At 40.9% G+C, this 22,138-nt stretch overlaps 4 long non-coding RNA genes across 4 annotated transcripts; all 4 read right to left on the bottom strand.

Moving 5' to 3' along the window:
* Window positions 1–992: 992 nt before the first annotated feature.
* Window positions 993–4,684, bottom strand: LOC146386496 (uncharacterized). The gene is made up of 3 exons (XR_014800226.1): window positions 4,497–4,684; window positions 3,059–3,174; window positions 993–2,061 (listed from the first exon to the last, which is right to left on the bottom strand). It is a non-coding gene; the product is annotated as an uncharacterized LOC146386496 (long non-coding RNA).
* A 1,937-nt stretch (window positions 4,685–6,621) lies between these two features.
* Window positions 6,622–10,305, bottom strand: LOC146386495 (uncharacterized). The gene is made up of 3 exons (XR_014800225.1): window positions 10,125–10,305; window positions 8,687–8,802; window positions 6,622–7,689 (listed from the first exon to the last, which is right to left on the bottom strand). It is a non-coding gene; the product is annotated as an uncharacterized LOC146386495 (long non-coding RNA).
* A 1,943-nt stretch (window positions 10,306–12,248) lies between these two features.
* On the bottom strand, window positions 12,249–15,915 carry LOC146386494 (uncharacterized). The gene is made up of 3 exons (XR_014800224.1): window positions 15,753–15,915; window positions 14,315–14,430; window positions 12,249–13,317 (listed from the first exon to the last, which is right to left on the bottom strand). It is a non-coding gene; the product is annotated as an uncharacterized LOC146386494 (long non-coding RNA).
* Window positions 15,916–17,877: 1,962 nt separating this feature from the next.
* LOC146386493 (uncharacterized) lies at window positions 17,878–21,637 on the bottom strand. The gene is made up of 3 exons (XR_014800223.1): window positions 21,380–21,637; window positions 19,942–20,057; window positions 17,878–18,945 (listed from the first exon to the last, which is right to left on the bottom strand). It is a non-coding gene; the product is annotated as an uncharacterized LOC146386493 (long non-coding RNA).
* Window positions 21,638–22,138: the final 501 nt, after the last annotated feature.

The raw sequence follows: 22,138 nt of genomic DNA, 5'->3' as shown, positions 1-22,138 counted from the left end.
CAAAATAGAAAACTCCTCCAAGAGAAGAAAGAAGACAGCATGAAGAAGAGAGGGCTGCACTCCAATCTCCGAGACATGGAGCTAATGTACAGTGTAGACAAAAAAAGGCTTGATCGCACAGAGCAAGCAAATGAGAAGCTTCTCCAAGAGAAAAGTGAACAAGAAATCAAACAAAAACAAATGGATTCCAAACTTCACAGCATCAAGCAACAAAATGAAAGCTTGCAAGGAAAGCTTGATGAAGCTCTGCGGCAAAAGAAAGAAATCCTTCAAGAGAAAGAGCAGCTGGAAAGAAAGCAGAGAGAAGAAAAACTTCTTCTCCAGGAGTTTGAGAAGAAAAACCAAAATTTGCAAGAACTTTACAACAAAATGAAGTTCAAAGCATCTGAGCTGGAAGGAGAAAATGAAAAACTGCAAAAACAGGAGGCAACATCTAAAGTGCTGAAAGAAAGGTTGGAAGAAAAAGAAGCCGAAATAGAAGAAGTGGAGAAAAAATGCAACAAGCTGCAGAAGGAAAACACCGAAACAATCGAGGAGCTGAAAATCCTCATCCTCGAGAAAAAGGTGCTTGTGGAAAAGCAGCTGGAGAAAAAGAAAAAACGCTTCTGCTTCTTCTGGAGGAAGAACACTCCTTCTTTCACTACTGCCAATGTCACCTCTTCTTCCCCCACCTCTGTTCCAGCTTAATTCCCCCCCTCCCTTTAACTACTAACACCTCTCCCATCTCCCCCATCTCCCTCCCCTCTTTTCACAGTCACCCCCCAACCAGTCCCGACAGTTGACTGCCCCCTCTAGAGCCTGGTTCTGTCATAGGTTTCTTCCTTTAAAGGGAGTTTTTCCTATCCACTGTCGCCTAGTGCTTGCTCAGAGGGGATTGTTGGGGTTTTCTCTCCTCTCTCCCTTTACTTTACGCTCTTCTTTACACCCCCCCCCCCCACCCCCACCTTTTCTTTTTTCTTAATAATTGAACAATAAAAACAGTTGGCCGCTAATTAAATGTGTCAAATCAATGTCTTTATTTGAGAATACAAGAAATGGGTAATAGCTGCATGTGTGTTTGTGTGTGTGCATAATATGCATACTTTACGTGTTGGATCCAAATCCCACAAGGAATTAAATAAAACAAGAAGACAAACAAAAACAAATATTTCTCTCCCTTCCCAGGTCAGGAATCAGGATGAGGAAGAAATGAGGTCAGATCAGTGCAGGTTTTTGCACTACTGACATAAAGTTTCTGCTGATTAAAAAAAAGTATGTCGATATTTCTGAAATACATTTGCAAACAAATAACTTTGACAACTTGTGTTTTTTCATAAAAGAAAAAAGAAAAATCAGAGAGCAGAGCTGGTAAAACAGCTTAGCTCCGCAGGTTACAGGAGATCAGATGCCAAATACTTTTCATGACAGTCTTCGTTATTGCATAAATCTCCCCTTTTATCATTGATCAGTAAATCACTGCATATAAATTCATCTAACCGTTATAATTTCATGAGTAAAGATTCTCAGATGACTGAATGGCGGTTTTAGTAAATGTTGAACTTTATTGTGATTTCTATTTTTAGAATCAATAGCACACATTTTGATTTAGTTTTGCAAGCTGCTGATTTCACACAGATCCACTGCCCAAACGTGCCTTTGAGTTTTTCATCATTTAACAAGAATAGGCTCAGGCAATCATTGTGGAATTAGGCTTTGGGAAGGTCTGGGGACAGGTATGATGGTGGTGGTTTTAAAGCACTGTGGCACAACAGCTTGACTCAGGGAGATGTTAAAGATGCCCGCTAGGACATCAGTCAGCTGGTCAGCACGGGCTCCGAGCACGCGTCCAGGTATATTGTCTGGTCCAGCAGCTTTGTGTGGGTTGACTTTAGTGAGAGTCCTTCTCACACTGGCCGTGGACAGGGACAGCACTTGGTTGTCTGGCAAGGGGGTGGCCCTCTATAGTCCGTCTTGCGTCCCATTTAAACAAGTGCGTGTTCACACTGCCCCTGGATGTCCTGGCCTCTGAGGTTAAGGTGTACGGCTCCTGGTTGTCAACTGACCAATTTATCATGGCAAAGTCTGTGGTGGACAAAAGACAAGAGGCTGATTATAAAAATGATCCATGCACGCCTTATGACCTACAGCATGTACAGTTAACACAGCTAAATGGCTGTGAAATTGTAAAATTACTTTTGAAATAAAGCTATTCAAAGTCAATTAACTGTGACTATAATAATAGCAATGTTAGCCAGCAAACAAAACGTTAGCACTAATTAAAATAAGCTGCTAGGTGATGTTACTGTTTCAAGTTCTCTCATTGTTTGACATGTAGGGCAGATATTTTGGTGACACTGAGATTAGCCAGACACTAAACAGCAGTGTAATATCAACGCTAGATTAGATGTTTTCTAATCCGATAAAATGACATTATTCCTGTTTATAGAAGATGTTTGTCGTCTGTTTGTTTGACTGACAGGAACAGGAAATAGTGGTTGGAAATTACTGTTGGTGTTACATGAGGGTAAAGAAGGGCTTTAAGCACCTGGGTAAAAACTGGACCCATGATGAAACACTACAACAAGTACAACATATTCTTCAGTTTTAATATGTGACCATACTGTGCAGACTGCTGATGAGTTACACGGTTACATTTCATTAATCATTGTTAAACTAAAGTGGTAAGCAGTTACTTTATCCTTTCACTTAAAATTTCCAGGAAAAACACTACCTTGGCTACTTTTGTGCTTACATTTGATCTATGCTGGGTCACTACTTTTGCACTATAATGCTGCTGCTGACACCTTGGTTCACACTGACAATTAGAAAAAAGCTGATAGGAAAAGAAGGATGGAAAATGCCTGGAATTTAGTTACACTTGCAAATACTGCTGCCGCCAAACTGCAAGCATCAATAAAATGTTACAGTATTGTTTTCTATATCTGTGCATATATCCTTATTGGTAGTTTTCTCGAAATAGAAGATCTTCATTTAAAAAAAAAAATCTCTGATAACATTGCTGAAGCTAGCGCCCACCCCTACTGCGCGTACTGCAAATATAAAACTGATATGTACTTACATCATGAAGCAGTTGATGTCTGGTTTCCGACAAATACAGTAAAGAGGTGCGTTCTCCCCCTCCATACCAGTGTTCTCAGGCACTGGTACATGGTCAGTGTCAGACACTTCACTGTCCTACAACATACCACATAGGACCACATTAGAAATGACATGTATGTAGACATGCTAATTATACCTGGCTAAATGGATGCAGTAACAAAATGTTACTTAACTACTCTAGTTATTAGTTTCCAGTTGTGTGCAGTTGCTCCAGTCTTACTGACAGTATACGGTTTCAAACACCAGTGCCAACATTTTATTTTTTAAATCTTAGTATGATTCTGCACCAAGACTTGTGGCCTGTTGCTCGGTAACTTATTGTCTGACTACATTAACTACAGTTCATAAACATCATTCATTTTCTCCTACTTATTTTATTCAGGTTGTATTCCAGCTGTCATAGGGCAAAAGTACACCCTGGACAGGTCGCCAGTCTGTTGGAGGGTTATTAGAGAGACTCGGACAACCACTCACACCAACAGCCAACTAAGCTAACCCCGCGCATGTCTTTGGAGTTCAACACCAGTCTGGCCGAATCACAGATAAGCAGGGTGTCTGTGCTGCAGAGCACAGCTGTGTCAGAGACTCTCGACATCAATGTAGCGTTAAGGATGCGGAGCGATGGGTGCACTAACACAATGTAAATATTAAAGTTCTCGCCATTGTCAATATGCTGTTGCGCTCTTGTTCGTATTATTGCAACCATATCTCTAGTCTAGCTTACCCTAAAAGTTTGGAGAGAATTGGTCTGTTAAGAAACGCGATCGATTGTTTGGGACTGCTCTAGCCATCACGTCGCATAAACAACTCTACTTCCGGTGGCAAAACTAATTAAGGGTAAAGTCGCACTAATAACACCTACCACTCACGTTCATAAGCATACGCTATGATCACTTCCACGCAGTAACGTTGTAATAAATATAATCCCGGTAAAGTCAATTAGCGAACACTACTGGCATGTAATGCCAATGGCGACCATTTCACAAACTGTAGAAAATGCTCAAAATGTTGTCGGCACCAAAAGTGAAGGGCTGACAGTTGTGTTTATATACGAACCGTAAGCGCTAATGTTGGTTAGCATCAGCTAAAGCGAGGAAGTTTGACACTTGCAGAGGCAGTGAACGCAGAGAGAGCTTAAAAACGCATTGTGGGTTTTTTTTTGTTTAGTCTTTGCTTCGTTGCTTTGATTTGGGATTTCTTTTGCATTAAGACGTTGCGCACAAAATTACAGATATAACGGTGACTTAGCTGCTCGTTGGATAAACCCATGGACCTTAGAAAAGATCAACGCTACTCGGATGTAAGCACCCGTGTATAACACAATAGGCAAAATTACGCTTGCTAACCTTTCCACATCACAGGCTTCACATTAAATAAACATTTTTTCAAATACTCACCATGATCCGAGACCGTTTAAATATTTTGTTACTCTGAAAATATGGCAGTATGAAGCTAAACCTTTAGCTTGACGGCTAAAGCAATGCTAAGATTTACACGAAAACGATCAGCGAACATCGTTAAAGTACTATTGGTCTACATTCTTCTTCTATGGTAGCAGCCTGGGCAGAGTAACAGCCAACTCTACACTGCGCCATCTGTTGGCACCAATTACAGTAGAAAACATTATTGCGACAGCACGTTTTTTGGGGAAAATAACAGAGATTGAAACTTTATTGATAATTTGTCCAAGTTGAAAAATGCCCTCCTCCAAAAATATCACGTGACAACCTCATTGCCTTACAGAATTACGACGTCACACACATGTAGAATCTTACCACCATTCTGATCCTTTGATCCTTTGATCCTTAAAACGCATAAATAGCGGTGAAGAGCAACGACTTTTAGTCCGTTTCTCGCAGCGTTGATGTGTGCAGCATTGAACCGTTCGCCAGAAAAGCCTTTTGAAATATTTGGATCCTTTGCAATTGTAACTGTATCCACACCCAACATGTCTCAAACAAATCCAAAGGGACAAGAAGTTGACCCCTACGCTCTTCCCTGGGATGAGCCACTAGACTCTTCCCTTTCCTCTCTTCCTTGGTGTGACCAAGTGGAATTAGAGGAAAAGCGTTTGGAAGAAATGGAGGATGAAGCGCTCAGAAACACCGAGAAGATTAAGTTCTTGATGGAGGAAAATGAGCGAAAGAGCGCTGAACTAAAAAAATTGTCATACCAGCTTCAAGAAAAGGAAGCTGTTATTGAGGAGAAACAACAAGATCTCCATGACATGGACAAGAAGAACCAGGAGCTCCAAGGAAAGCTTGATGAAGCTCTGCAACAAAATAAAAAACTTGTCCAAGTGAAGAAACAAGACGGCATGAAGAAGAGAGGGCTGCACAGCAATCTCCAAGAAATGGAGCTAATGTACAGTGTATACAAAAAAAAGCTTGATCGCACACTGCAAGAAAATGAAAAGCTTCTCCAAGAGAAAAGGCAACAGGAGTTAAAACAAAAACAAATGCATTCCAATCTTCAGCGCATCGAGCAACACAATGAAAGCTTGCAAGGAAAGCTTCATGAAGCTCTGCGACAAAATAGAAAACTCCTCCAAGAGAAGAAAGAAGACAGCATGAAGAAGAGAGGGCTGCACTCCAATCTCCGAGACATGGAGCTAATGTACAGTGTAGACAAAAAAAGGCTTGATCGCACAGAGCAAGCAAATGAGAAGCTTCTCCAAGAGAAAAGTGAACAAGAAATCAAACAAAAACAAATGGATTCCAAACTTCACAGCATCAAGCAACAAAATGAAAGCTTGCAAGGAAAGCTTGATGAAGCTCTGCGGCAAAAGAAAGAAATCCTTCAAGAGAAAGAGCAGCTGGAAAGAAAGCAGAGAGAAGAAAAACTTCTTCTCCAGGAGTTTGAGAAGAAAAACCAAAATTTGCAAGAACTTTACAACAAAATGAAGTTCAAAGCATCTGAGCTGGAAGGAGAAAATGAAAAACTGCAAAAACAGGAGGCAACATCTAAAGTGCTGAAAGAAAGGTTGGAAGAAAAAGAAGCCGAAATAGAAGAAGTGGAGAAAAAATGCAACAAGCTGCAGAAGGAAAACACCGAAACAATCGAGGAGCTGAAAATCCTCATCCTCGAGAAAAAGGTGCTTGTGGAAAAGCAGCTGGAGAAAAAGAAAAAACGCTTCTGCTTCTTCTGGAGGAAGAACACTCCTTCTTTCACTACTGCCAATGTCACCTCTTCTTCCCCCACCTCTGTTCCAGCTTAATTCCCCCCCTCCCTTTAACTACTAACACCTCTCCCATCTCCCCCATCTCCCTCCCCTCTTTTCACAGTCACCCCCCAACCAGTCCCGACAGTTGACTGCCCCCTCTAGAGCCTGGTTCTGTCATAGGTTTCTTCCTTTAAAGGGAGTTTTTCCTATCCACTGTCGCCTAGTGCTTGCTCAGAGGGGATTGTTGGGGTTTTCTCTCCTCTCTCCCTTTACTTTACGCTCTTCTTTACATCCCCCCCCCCCACCCCCACCTTTTCTTTTTTCTTAATAATTGAACAATAAAAACAGTTGGCCGCTAATTAAATGTGTCAAATCAATGTCTTTATTCGAGAATACAAGAAATGGGTAATAGCTGCATGTGTGTTTGTGTGTGTGCATAATATGCATACTTTACGTGTTGGATCCAAATCCCACAAGGAATTAAATAAAACAAGAAGACAAACAAAAACAAATATTTCTCTCCCTTCCCAGGTCAGGAATCAGGATGAGGAAGAAAAGAGGTCAGATCAGTGCAGGTTTTTGCACTACTGACATAAAGTTTCTGCTGATTAAAAAAAGTATGTCGATATTTCTGAAATACATTTGCAAACAAATAACTTTGACAACTTGTGTTTTTTCATAAAAGAAAAAAGAAAAATCAGAGAGCAGAGCTGGTAAAACAGCTTAGCTCCGCAGGTTACAGGAGATCAGATGCCAAATACTTTTCATGACAGTCTTCGTTATTGCATAAATCTCCCCTTTTATCATTGATCAGTAAATCACTGCATATAAATTCATCTAACCGTTATAATTTCATGAGTAAAGATTCTCAGATGACTGAATGGCGGTTTTAGTAAATGTTGAACTTTATTGTGATTTCTATTTTTAGAATCAATAGCACACATTTTGATTTAGTTTTGCAAGCTGCTGATTTCACACAGATCCACTGCCCAAACGTGCCTTTGAGTTTTTCATCATTTAACAAGAATAGGCTCAGGCAATCATTGTGGAATTAGGCTTTGGGAAGGTCTGGGGACAGGTATGATGGTGGTGGTTTTAAAGCACTGTGGCACAACAGCTTGACTCAGGGAGATGTTAAAGATGTCCGCTAGGACATCAGTCAGCTGGTCAGCACGGGCTCCGAGCACGCGTCCAGGTATATTGTCTGGTCCAGCAGCTTTGTGTGGGATGACTTTAGTGAGAGTCCTTCTCACACTGGCCGTGGACAGGGACAGCACTTGGTTGTCTGGCAAGGGGGTGGCCCTCTATAGTCCGTCTTGCGTCCCATTTAAACAAGTGCGTGTTCACACTGCCCCTGGATGTCCTGGCCTCTGAGGATAAGGTGTACGGCTCCTGGTTGTCAACTGACCAATTTATCATGGCAAAGCCTGTGGTGGACAAAAGACAAGAGGCTGATTATAAAAATGATCCATGCACGCCTTATGACCTACAGCATGTACAGTTAACACAGCTAAATGGCTGTGAAATTGTAAAATTACTTTTGGAATAAAGCTATTCAAAGTCAATTAACTGTGACTATAATAATAGCAATGTTAGCCAGCAAACAAAACGTTAGCACTAATTAAAATAAGCTGCTAGGTGATGTTACTGTTTCAAGTTCTCTCATTGTTTGACATGTAGGGCAGATATTTTGGTGACACTGAGATTAGCCAGACACTAAACAGCAGTGTAATATCAACGCTAGATTAGATGTTTTCTAATCCGATAAAATGACATTATTCCTGTTTATAGAAGATGTTTGTCGTCTGTTTGTTTGACTGACAGGAACAGGAAATAGTGGTTGGAAATTACTGTTGGTGTTACATGAGGGTAAAGAAGGGCTTTAAGCACCTGGGTAAAAACTGGACCCATGATGAAACACTACAACAAGTACAACATATTCTTCAGTTTTAATATGTGACCATACTGTGCAGACTGCTGATGAGTTACACGGTTACATTTCATTAATCATTGTTAAACTAAAGTGGTAAGCAGTTACTTTATCCTTTCACTTAAAATTTCCAGGAAAAACACTACCTTGGCTACTTTTGTGCTTACATTTGATCTATGCTGGGTCACTACTTTTGCACTATAATGCTGCTGCTGACACCTTGGTTCACACTGACAATTAGAAAAAAGCTGATAGGAAAAGAAGGATGGAAAATGCCTGGAATTTAGTTACACTTGCAAATACTGCTGCCTCCAAACTGCAAGCATCAATAAAATGTTACAGTATTGTTTTCTATATCTGTGCATATATCCTTATTGGTAGTTTTCTCGAAATAGAAGATCTTCATTTTAAAAAAAAAATCTCTGATAACATTGCTGAAGCTAGCGCCCACCCCTACTGCGCGTACTGCAAATATAAACCTGATATGTACTTACATCATGAAGCAGTTGATGTCTGGTTTCCGACAAATACAGTAAAGAGGTGCGTTCTCCCCCTCCATACCAGTGTTCTCAGGCACTGGTACATGGTCAGTGTCAGACACTTCACTGTCCTACAACATACCACATAGGACCACATTAGAAATGACATGTATGTAGACATGCTAATTATACCTGGCTAAATGGATGCAGTAACAAAATGTTACTTAACTACTCTAGTTATTAGTTTCCAGTTGTGTGCAGTTGCTCCAGTCTTACTGACAGTATACTGTTTCAAACACCAGTGCCAACATTTTATTTTTTAAATCTTAGTATGATTCTGCACCAAGACTTGCGGCCTGTTGCTCGGTAACTTATTGTCTGACTACATTAACTACAGTTCATAAACATCATTCATTTTCTCCTACTTATTTTATTCAGGTTGTATTCCAGCTGTCATAGGGCAAAAGTACACCCTGGACAGGTCGCCTGTCTGTTGGAGGGTTATTAGAGAGACTCGGACAACCACTCACACCAACAGCCAACTAAGCTAACCCCGCGCATGTCTTTGGAGTTCAACACCAGTCTGGCCGAATCACAGATAAGCAGGGTGTCTGTGCTGCAGAGCACAGCTGTGTCAGAGACTCTCGACATCAATGTAGCGTTAAGGATGCGGAGCGATGGGTGCACTAACACAATGTAAATATTAAAGTTCTCGCCATTGTCAATATGCTGTTGCGCTCTTGTTCGTATTATTGCAACCATATCTCTAGTCTAGCTTACCCTAAAAGTTTGGAGAGAATTGGTCTGTTAAGAAACGCGATCGATTGTTTGGGACTGCTCTAGCCATCACGTCGCATAAACAACTCTACTTCCGGTGGCAAAACTAATTAAGGGTAAAGTCGCACTAATAACACCTACCACTCACGTTCATAAGCATACGCTATGATCACTTCCACGCAGTAACGTTGTAATAAATATAATCCCGGTAAAGTCAATTAGCGAACACTACTGGCATGTAATGCCAATGGCGACCATTTCACAAACTGTAGAAAATGCTCAAAATGTTGTCGGCACCAAAAGTGAAGGGCTGACAGTTGTGTTTATATACGAACCGTAAGCGCTAATGTTGGTTAGCATCAGCTAAAGCGAGGAAGTTTGACACTTGCAGAGGCAGTGAACGCAGAGAGAGCTTAAAAACGCATTGTGGGTTTTTTTTTGTTTAGTCTTTGCTTTGTTGCTTTGATTTGGGATTTCTTTTGCATTAAGACGTTGCGCACAAAATTACAGATATAACGGTGACTTAGCTGCTCGTTGGATAAACCCATGGACCTTAGAAAAGATCAACGCTACTCGGATGTAAGCACCCGTGTATAACACAATAGGCAAAATTACGCTTGCTAACCTTTCCACATCACAGGCTTCACATTAAATAAACATTTTTTCAAATACTCACCATGATCCGAGACCGTTTAAATATTTTGTTACTCTGAAAATATGGCAGTATGAAGCTAAACCTTTAGCTTGACGGCTAAAGCAATGCTAAGATTTACACGAAAACGATCAGCGAACATCGTTAAAGTACTATTGGTCTACATTCTTCTTCTATGGTAGCAGCCTGGGCAGAGTAACAGCCAACTCTACACTGCGCCATCTGTTGGCACCAATTACAGTAGAAAACATTATTACGACAGCACGTTTTTTGGGGAAAATAACAGAGATTGAAACTTTATTGATAATTTGTCCAAGTTGAAAAATGCCCTCCTCCAAAAATATCACGTGACAACCTCATTGCCTTACAGAATTACGACGTCACACACATGTAGAATCTTACCACCATTCTGATCCTTTGATCCTTTGATCCTTAAAACGCATAAATAGGGGTGAAGAGCAACGACTTTTAGTCCGTTTCTCGCAGCGTTGATGTGTGCAGCATTGAACCGTTCGCCAGAAAAGCCTTTTGAAATATTTGGATCCTTTGCAATTGTAACTGTATCCACACCCAACATGTCTCAAACAAATCCAAAGGGACAAGAAGTTGACCCCTACGCTCTTCCCTGGGATGAGCCACTAGACTCTTCCCTTTCCTCTCTTCCTTGGTGTGACCAAGTGGAACTAGAGGAAAAGCGTTTGGAAGAAATGGAGGATGAAGCGCTCAGAAACACCGAGAAGATTAAGTTCTTGATGGAGGAAAATGAGCGAAAGAGCGCTGAACTAAAAAAGTTGTCATACCAGCTTCAAGAAAAGGAAGCTGTTATTGAGGAGAAACAACAAGATCTCCATGACATGGACAAGAAGAACCAGGAGCTCCAAGGAAAGCTTGATGAAGCTCTGCAACAAAATAAAAAACTTGTCCAAGTGAAGAAACAAGACGGCATGAAGAAGAGAGGGCTGCACAGCAATCTCCAAGAAATGGAGCTAATGTACAGTGTATACAAAAAAAAGCTTGATCGCACACTGCAAGAAAATGAAAAGCTTCTCCAAGAGAAAAGGCAACAGGAGTTAAAACAAAAACAAATGCATTCCAATCTTCAGCGCATCGAGCAACACAATGAAAGCTTGCAAGGAAAGCTTCATGAAGCTCTGCGACAAAATAGAAAACTCCTCCAAGAGAAGAAAGAAGACAGCATGAAGAAGAGAGGGCTGCACTCCAATCTCCGAGACATGGAGCTAATGTACAGTGTAGACAAAAAAAGGCTTGATCGCACAGAGCAAGCAAATGAGAAGCTTCTCCAAGAGAAAAGTGAACAAGAAATCAAACAAAAACAAATGGATTCCAATCTTCACAGCATCAAGCAACAAAATGAAAGCTTGCAAGGAAAGCTTGATGAAGCTCTGCGGCAAAAGAAAGAAATCCTTCAAGAGAAAGAGCAGCTGGAAAGAAAGCAGAGAGAAGAAAAACTTCTTCTCCAGGAGTTTGAGAAGAAAAACCAAAATTTGCAAGAACTTTACAACAAAATGAAGTTCAAAGCATCTGAGCTGGAAGGAGAAAATGAAAAACTGCAAAAACAGGAGGCAACATCTAAAGTGCTGAAAGAAAGGTTGGAAGAAAAAGAAGCCGAAATAGAAGAAGTGGAGAAAAAATGCAACAAGCTGCAGAAGGAAAACACCGAAACAATCGAGGAGCTGAAAATCCTCATCCTCGAGAAAAAGGTGCTTGTGGAAAAGCAGCTGGAGAAAAAGAAAAAACGCTTCTGCTTCTTCTGGAGGAAGAACACTCCTTCTTTCACTACTGCCAATGTCACCTCTTCTTCCCCCACCTCTGTTCCAGCTTAATTCCCCCCCTCCCTTTAACTACTAACACCTCTCCCATCTCCCCCATCTCCCTCCCCTCTTTTCACAGTCACCCCCCAACCAGTCCCGACAGTTGACTGCCCCCTCTAGAGCCTGGTTCTGTCATAGGTTTCTTCCTTTAAAGGGAGTTTTTCCTATCCACTGTCGCCTAGTGCTTGCTCAGAGGGGATTGTTGGGGTTTTCTCTCCTCTCTCCCTTTACTTTACGCTCTTCTTTACACCCCCCCCCCCACCCCCACCTTTTCTTTTTTCTTAATAATTGAACAATAAAAACAGTTGGCCGCTAATTAAATGTGTCAAATCAATGTCTTTATTTGAGAATACAAGAAATGGGTAATAGCTGCATGTGTGTTTGTGTGTGTGCATAATATGCATACTTTACGTGTTGGATCCAAATCCCACAAGGAATTAAATAAAACAAGAAGACAAACAAAAACAAATATTTCTCTCCCTTCCCAGGTCAGGAATCAGGATGAGGAAGAAATGAGGTCAGATCAGTGCAGGTTTTTGCACTACTGACATAAAGTTTCTGCTGATTAAAAAAAAGTATGTCGATATTTCTGAAATACATTTGCAAACAAATAACTTTGACAACTTGTGTTTTTTCATAAAAGAAAAAAGAAAAATCAGAGAGCAGAGCTGGTAAAACAGCTTAGCTCCGCAGGTTACAGGAGATCAGATGCCAAATACTTTTCATGACAGTCTTCGTTATTGCATAAATCTCCCCTTTTATCATTGATCAGTAAATCACTGCATATAAATTCATCTAACCGTTATAATTTCATGAGTAAAGATTCTCAGATGACTGAATGGCGGTTTTAGTAAATGTTGAACTTTATTGTGATTTCTATTTTTAGAATCAATAGCACACATTTTGATTTAGTTTTGCAAGCTGCTGATTTCACACAGATCCACTGCCCAAACGTGCCTTTGAGTTTTTCATCATTTAACAAGAATAGGCTCAGGCAATCATTGTGGAATTAGGCTTTGGGAAGGTCTGGGGACAGGTATGATGGTGGTGGTTTTAAAGCACTGTGGCACAACAGCTTGACTCAGGGAGATGTTAAAGATGCCCGCTAGGACATCAGTCAGCTGGTCAGCACGGGCTCCGAGCACGCGTCCAGGTATATTGTCTGGTCCAGCAGCTTTGTGTGGGATGACTTTAGTGAGAGTCCTTCTCACACTGGCCGTGGACAGGGACAGCACTTGGTTGTCTGGCAAGGGGGTGGCCCTCTATAGTCCGTCTTGCGTCCCATTTAAACAAGTGCGTGTTCACACTGCCCCTGGATGTCCTGGCCTCTGAGGTTAAGGTGTACGGCTCCTGGTTGTCAACTGACCAATTTATCATGGCAAAGTCTGTGGTGGACAAAAGACAAGAGGCTGATTATAAAAATGATCCATGCACGCCTTATGACCTACAGCATGTACAGTTAACACAGCTAAATGGCTGTGAAATTGTAAAATTACTTTTGAAATAAAGCTATTCAAAGTCAATTAACTGTGACTATAATAATAGCAATGTTAGCCAGCAAACAAAACGTTAGCACTAATTAAAATAAGCTGCTAGGTGATGTTACTGTTTCAAGTTCTCTCATTGTTTGACATGTAGGGCAGATATTTTGGTGACACTGAGATTAGCCAGACACTAAACAGCAGTGTAATATCAACGCTAGATTAGATGTTTTCTAATCCGATAAAATGACATTATTCCTGTTTATAGAAGATGTTTGTCGTCTGTTTGTTTGACTGACAGGAACAGGAAATAGTGGTTGGAAATTACTGTTGGTGTTACATGAGGGTAAAGAAGGGCTTTAAGCACCTGGGTAAAAACTGGACCCATGATGAAACACTACAACAAGTACAACATATTCTTCAGTTTTAATATGTGACCATACTGTGCAGACTGCTGATGAGTTACACGGTTACATTTCATTAATCATTGTTAAACTAAAGTGGTAAGCAGTTACTTTATCCTTTCACTTAAAATTTCCAGGAAAAACACTACCTTGGCTACTTTTGTGCTTACATTTGATCTATGCTGGGTCACTACTTTTGCACTATAATGCTGCTGCTGACACCTTGGTTCACACTGACAATTAGAAAAAAGCTGATAGGAAAAGAAGGATGGAAAATGCCTGGAATTTAGTTACACTTGCAAATACTGCTGCCTCCAAACTGCAAGCATCAATAAAATGTTACAGTATTGTTTTCTATATCTGTGCATATATCCTTATTGGTAGTTTTCTCGAAATAGAAGATCTTCATTTTAAAAAAGAAATCTCTGATAACATTGCTGAAGCTAGCGCCCACCCCTACTGCGCGTACTGCAAATATAAAACTGATATGTACTTACATCATGAAGCAGTTGATGTCTGGTTTCCGACAAATACAGTAAAGAGGTGCGTTCTCCCCCTCCATACCAGTGTTCTCAGGCACTGGTACATGGTCAGTGTCAGACACTTCACTGTCCTACAACATACCACATAGGACCACATTAGAAATGACATGTATGTAGACATGCTAATTATACCTGGCTAAATGGATGCAGTAACAAAATGTTACTTAACTACTCTAGTTATTAGTTTCCAGTTGTGTGCAGTTGCTCCAGTCTTACTGACAGTATACTGTTTCAAACACCAGTGCCAACATTTTATTTTTTAAATCTTAGTATGATTCTGCACCAAGACTTGCGGCCTGTTGCTCGGTAACTTATTGTCTGACTACATTAACTACAGTTCATAAACATCATTCATTTTCTCCTACTTATTTTATTCAGGTTGTATTCCAGCTGTCATAGGGCAAAAGTACACCCTGGACAGGTCGCCAGTCTGTTGGAGGGTTATTAGAGAGACTCGGACAACCACTCACACCAACAGCCAACTAAGCTAACCCCGCGCATGTCTTTGGAGTTCAACACCAGTCTGGCCGAATCACAGATAAGCAGGGTGTCTGTGCTGCAGAGCACAGCTGTGTCAGAGACTCTCGACATCAATGTAGCGTTAAGGATGCGGAGCGATGGGTGCACTAACACAATGTAAATATTAAAGTTCTCGCCATTGTCAATATGCTGTTGCGCTCTTGTTCGTATTATTGCAACCATATCTCTAGTCTAGCTTACCCTAAAAGTTTGGAGAGAATTGGTCTGTTAAGAAACGCGATCGATTGTTTGGGACTGCTCTAGCCATCACGTCGCATAAACAACTCTACTTCCGGTGGCAAAACTAATTAAGGGTAAAGTCGCACTAATAACACCTACCACTCACGTTCATAAGCATACGCTATGATCACTTCCACGCAGTAACGTTGTAATAAATATAATCCCGGTAAAGTCAATTAGCGAACACTACTGGCATGTAATGCCAATGGCGACCATTTCACAAACTGTAGAAAATGCTCAAAATGTTGTCGGCACCAAAAGTGAAGGGCTGACAGTTGTGTTTATATACGAACCGTAAGCGCTAATGTTGGTTAGCATCAGCTAAAGCGAGGAAGTTTGACACTTGCAGAGGCAGTGAACGCAGAGAGAGCTTAAAAACGCATTGTGGGGTTTTTTTTGTTTAGTCTTTGCTTCGTTGCTTTGATTTGGGGTTTCTTTTGCATTAAGACGTTGCGCACAAAATTACAGATATAACGGTGACTTAGCTGCTCGTTGGATAAACCCATGGACCTTAGAAAAGATCAACGCTACTCGGATGTAAGCACCCGTGTATAACACAATAGGCAAAATTACGCTTGCTAACCTTTCCACATCACAGGCTTCACATTAAATAAACATTTTTTCAAATACTCACCATGATCCGAGACCGTTTAAATATTTTGTTACTCTGAAAATATGGCAGTATGAAGCTAAACCTTTAGCTTGACGGCTAAAGCAATGCTAAGATTTACACGAAAACGATCAGCGAACATCGTTAAAGTACTATTGGTCTACATTCTTCTTCTATGGTAGCAGCCTGGGCAGAGTAACAGCCAACTCTACACTGCGCCATCTGTTGGCACCAATTACAGTAGAAAACATTATTACGACAGCACGTTTTTTGGGGAAAATAACAGAGATTGAAACTTTATTGATAATTTGTCCAAGTTGAAAAATGCCCTCCTCCAAAAATATCACGTGACAACCTCATTGCCTTACAGAATTACGACGTCACACACATGTAGAATCTTACCACCATTCTGATCCTTTGATCCTTTGATCTTAAAACGCATAAATAGGGGTGAAGAGCAACGACTTTTAGTCCGTGTCTCGCAGCGTTGATGTGTGCAGCATTGAACCGTTCGCCAGAAAAGCCTTTTGAAATATTTGGATCCTTTGCAATTGTAACTGTATCCACACCCAACATGTCTCAAACAAATCCAAAGGGACAAGAAGTTGACCCCTACGCTCTTCCCTGGGATGAGCCACTAGACTCTTCCCTTTCCTCTCTTCCTTGGTGTGACCAAGTGGAACTAGAGGAAAAGCGTTTGGAAGAAATGGAGGATGAAGCGCTCAGAAACACAGAGAAGATTAAGTTCTTGATGGAGGAAAATGAGCGAAAGAGCGCTGAACTAAAAAAGTTGTCATACCAGCTTCAAGAAAAGGAAGCTGTTATTGAGGAGAAACAACAAGATCTCCATGACATGGACAAGAAGAACCAGGAGCTCCAAGGAAAGCTTGATGAAGCTCTGCAACAAAATAAAAAACTTGTCCAAGAGAAGAAACAAGACGGCATGAAGAAGAGAGGGCTGCACAGCAATCTCCAAGAAATGGAGCTAATGTACAGTGTATACAAAAAAAAGCTTGATCGCACACTGCAAGAAAATGAAAAGCTTCTCCAAGAGAAAAGGCAACAGGAGTTAAAACAAAAACAAATGCATTCCAATCTTCAGCGCATCGAGCAACACAATGAAAGCTTGCAAGGAAAGCTTCATGAAGCTCTGCGACAAAATAGAAAACTCCTCCAAGAGAAGAAAGAAGACAGCATGAAGAAGAGAGGGCTGCACTCCAATCTCCGAGACATGGAGCTAATGTACAGTGTAGACAAAAAAAGGCTTGATCGCACAGAGCAAGCAAATGAGAAGCTTCTCCAAGAGAAAAGTGAACAAGAAATCAAACAAAAACAAATGGATTCCAAACTTCACAGCATCAAGCAACAAAATGAAAGCTTGCAAGGAAAGCTTGATGAAGCTCTGCGGCAAAAGAAAGAAATCCTTCAAGAGAAAGAGCAGCTGGAAAGAAAGCAGAGAGAAGAAAAACTTCTTCTCCAGGAGTTTGAGAAGAAAAACCAAAATTTGCAAGAACTTTACAACAAAATGAAGTTCAAAGCATCTGAGCTGGAAGGAGAAAATGAAAAACTGCAAAAACAGGAGGCAACATCTAAAGTGCTGAAAGAAAGGTTGGAAGAAAAAGAAGCCGAAATAGAAGAAGTGGAGAAAAAATGCAACAAGCTGCAGAAGGAAAACACCGAAACAATCGAGGAGCTGAAAATCCTCATCCTCGAGAAAAAGGTGCTTGTGGAAAAGCAGCTGGAGAAAAAGAAAAAACGCTTCTGCTTCTTCTGGAGGAAGAACACTCCTTCTTTCACTACTGCCAATGTCACCTCTTCTTCCCCCACCTCTGTTCCAGCTTAATTCCCCCCCTCCCTTTAACTACTAACACCTCTCCCATCTCCCCCATCTCCCTCCCCTCTTTTCACAGTCACCCCCCAACCAGTCCCGACAGTTGACTGCCCCCTCTAGAGCCTGGTTCTGTCATAGGTTTCTTCCTTTAAAGGGAGTTTTTCCTATCCACTGTCGCCTAGTGCTTGCTCAGAGGGGATTGTTGGGGTTTTCTCTCCTCTCTCCCTTTACTTTACGCTCTTCTTTACACCCCCCCACCCCCACCCCCACCTTTTCTTTTTTCTTAATAATTGAACAATAAAAACAGTTGGCCGCTAATTAAATGTGTCAAATCAATGTCTTTATTCGAGAATACAAGAAATGGGTAATAGCTGCATGTGTGTTTGTGTGTGTGCATAATATGCATACTTTACGTGTTGGATCCAAATCCCACAAGGAATTAAATAAAACAAGAAGACAAACAAAAACAAATATTTCTCTCCCTTCCCAGGTCAGGAATCAGGATGAGGAAGAAATGAGGTCAGATCAGTGCAGGTTTTTGCACTACTGACATAAAGTTTCTGCTGATTAAAAAAAGTATGTCGATATTTCTGAAATACATTTGCAAACAAATAACTTTGACAACTTGTGTTTTTTCATAAAAGAAAAAAGAAAAATCAGAGAGCAGAGCTGGTAAAACAGCTTAGCTCTGCAGGTTACAGGAGATCAGATGCCAAATACTTTTCATGACAGTCTTCGTTATTGCATAAATCTCCCCTTTTATCATTGATCAGTAAATCACTGCATATAAATTCATCTAACCGTTATAATTTCATGAGTAAAGATTCTCAGATGACTGAATGGCGGTTTTAGTAAATGTTGAACTTTATTGTGATTTCTATTTTTAGAATCAATAGCACACATTTTGATTTAGTTTTGCAAGCTGCTGATTTCACACAGATCCACTGCCCAAACGTGCCTTTGAGTTTTTCATCATTTAACAAGAATAGGCTCAGGCAATCATTGTGGAATTAGGCTTTGGGAAGGTCTGGGGACAGGTATGATGGTGGTGGTTTTAAAGCACTGTGGCACAACAGCTTGACTCAGGGAGATGTTAAAGATGCCCGCTAGGACATCAGTCAGCTGGTCAGCACGGGCTCCGAGCACGCGTCCAGGTATATTGTCTGGTCCAGCAGCTTTGTGTGGGATGACTTTAGTGAGAGTCCTTCTCACACTGGCCGTGGACAGGGACAGCACTTGGTTGTCTGGCAAGGGGGTGGCCCTCTATAGTCCGTCTTGCGTCCCATTTAAACAAGTGCGTGTTCACACTGCCCCTGGATGTCCTGGCCTCTGAGGTTAAGGTGTACGGCTCCTGGTTGTCAACTGACCAATTTATCATGGCAAAGCCTGTGGTGGACAAAAGACAAGAGGCTGATTATAAAAATGATCCATGCACGCCTTATGACCTACAGCATGTACAGTTAACACAGCTAAATGGCTGTGAAATTGTAAAATTACTTTTGAAATAAAGCTATTCAAAGTCAATTAACTGTGACTATAATAATAGCAATGTTAGCCAGCAAACAAAACGTTAGCACTAATTAAAATAAGCTGCTAGGTGATGTTACTGTTTCAAGTTCTCTCATTGTTTGACATGTAGGGCAGATATTTTGGTGACACTGAGATTAGCCAGACACTAAACAGCAGTGTAATATCAACGCTAGATTGGATGTTTTCTAATCCGATAAAATGACATTATTCCTGTTTATAGAAGATGTTTGTCGTCTGTTTGTTTGACTGACAGGAACAGGAAATAGTGGTTGGAAATTACTGTTGGTGTTACATGAGGGTAAAGAAGGGCTTTAAGCACCTGGGTAAAAACTGGACCCATGATGAAACACTACAACAAGTACAACATATTCTTCAGTTTTAATATGTGACCATACTGTGCAGACTGCTGATGAGTTACACGGTTACATTTCATTAATCATTGTTAAACTAAAGTGGTAAGCAGTTACTTTATCCTTTCACTTAAAATTTCCAGGAAAAACACTACCTTGGCTACTTTTGTGCTTACATTTGATCTATGCTGGGTCACTACTTTTGCACTATAATGCTGCTGCTGACACCTTGGTTCACACTGACAATTAGAAAAAAGCTGATAGGAAAAGAAGGATGGAAAATGCCTGGAATTTAGTTACACTTGCAAATACTGCTGCCTCCAAACTGCAAGCATCAATAAAATGTTACAGTATTGTTTTCTATATCTGTGCATATATCCTTATTGGTAGTTTTCTCGAAATAGAAGATCTTCATTTTAAAAAAAAATCTCTGATAACATTGCTGAAGCTAGCGCCCACCCCTACTGCGCGTACTGCAAATATAAAACTGATATGTACTTACATCATGAAGCAGTTGATGTCTGGTTTCCGACAAATACAGTAAAGAGGTGCGTTCTCCCCCTCCATACCAGTGTTCTCAGGCACTGGTACATGGTCAGTGTCAGACACTTCACTGTCCTACAACATACCACATAGGACCACATTAGAAATGACATGTATGTAGACATGCTAATTATACCTGGCTAAATGGATGCAGTAACAAAATGTTACTTAACTACTCTAGTTATTAGTTTCCAGTTGTGTGCAGTTGCTCCAGTCTTACTGACAGTATACTGTTTCAAACACCAGTGCCAACATTTTATTTTTTAAATCTTAGTATGATTCTGCACCAAGACTTGTGGCCTGTTGCTCGGTAACTTATTGTCTGACTACATTAACTACAGTTCATAAACATCATTCATTTTCTCCTACTTATTTTATTCAGGTTGTATTCCAGCTGTCATAGGGCAAAAGTACACCCTGGACAGGTCGCCAGTCTGTTGGAGGGTTATTAGAGAGACTCGGACAACCACTCACACCAACAGCCAACTAAGCTAACCCCGCGCATGTCTTTGGAGTTCAACACCAGTCTGGCCGAATCACAGATAAGCAGGGTGTCTGTGCTGCAGAGCACAGCTGTGTCAGAGACTCTCGACATCAATGTAGCGTTAAGGATGCGGAGCGATGGGTGCACTAACACAATGTAAATATTAAAGTTCTCGCCATTGTCAATATGCTGTTGCGCTCTTGTTCGTATTATTGCAACCATATCTCTAGTCTAGCTTACCCTAAAAGTTTGGAGAGAATTGGTCTGTTAAGAAACGCGATCGATTGTTTGGGACTGCTCTAGCCATCACGTCGCATAAACAACTCTACTTCCGGTGGGAAAACTAATTAAGGGTAAAGTCGCACTAATAACACCTACCACTCACGTTCATAAGCATACGCTATGATCACTTCCACGCAGTAACGTTGTAATAAATATAATCCCGGTAAAGTCAATTAGCGAACACTACTGGCATGTAATGCCAATGGCGACCATTTCACAAACTGTAGAAAATGCTCAAAATGTTGTCGGCACCAAAAGTGAAGGGCTGACAGTTGTGTTTATATACGAACCGTAAGCGCTAATGTTGGTTAGCATCAGCTAAAGCGAGGAAGTTTGACACTTGCAGAGGCAGTGAACGCAGAGAGAGCTTAAAAACGCATTGTGGGGTTTTTTTTGTTTAGTCTTTGCTTCGTTGCTTTGATTTGGGATTTCTTTTGCATTAAGACGTTGCGCACAAAATTACAGATATAACGGTGACTTAGCTGCTCGTTGGATAAACCCATGGACCTTAGAAAAGATCAACGCTACTCGGATGTAAGCACCCGTGTATAACACAATAGGCAAAATTACGCTTGCTAACCTTTCCACATCACAGGCTTCACATTAAATAAACATTTTTTCAAATACTCACCATGATCCGAGACCGTTTAAATATTTTGTTACTCTGAAAATATGGCAGTATGAAGCTAAACCTTTAGCTTGACGGCTAAAGCAATGCTAAGATTTACACGAAAACGATCAGCGAACATCGTTAAAGTACTATTGGTCTACATTCTTCTTCTATGGTAGCAGCCTGGGCAGAGTAACAGCCAACTCTACACTGCGCCATCTGTTGGCACCAATTACAGTAGAAAACATTATTGCGACAGCACGTTTTTTGGGGAAAATAACAGAGATTGAAACTTTATTGATAATTTGTCCAAGTTGAAAAATGCCCTCCTCCAAAAATATCACGTGACAACCTCATTGCCTTACAGAATTACGACGTCACACACATGTAGAATCTTACCACCATTCTGATCCTTTGATCCTTTGATCCTTAAAACGCATAAATAGCGGTGAAGAGCAACGACTTTTAGTCCGTTTCTCGCAGCGTTGATGTGTGCAGCATTGAACCGTTCGCCAGAAAAGCCTTTTGAAATATTTGGATCCTTTGCAATTGTAACTGTATCCACACCCAACATGTCTCAAACAAATCCAAAGGGACAAGAAGTTGACCCCTACGCTCTTCCCTGGGATGAGCCACTAGACTCTTCCCTTTCCTCTCTTCCTTGGTGTGACCAAGTGGAATTAGAGGAAAAGCGTTTGGAAGAAATGGAGGATGAAGCGCTCAGAAACACCGAGAAGATTAAGTTCTTGATGGAGGAAAATGAGCGAAAGAGCGCTGAAC

The sequence above is a fragment of the Perissodus microlepis genome, chromosome 5 (genome assembly GCF_051167445.1).
Source record: "Perissodus microlepis isolate ML-2025 ecotype Zambia chromosome 5, ASM5116744v1, whole genome shotgun sequence".
NCBI lineage: Eukaryota > Metazoa > Chordata > Actinopteri > Cichliformes > Cichlidae > Perissodus > Perissodus microlepis.
This window is presented reverse-complemented; position numbering and strand designations above follow the sequence as displayed.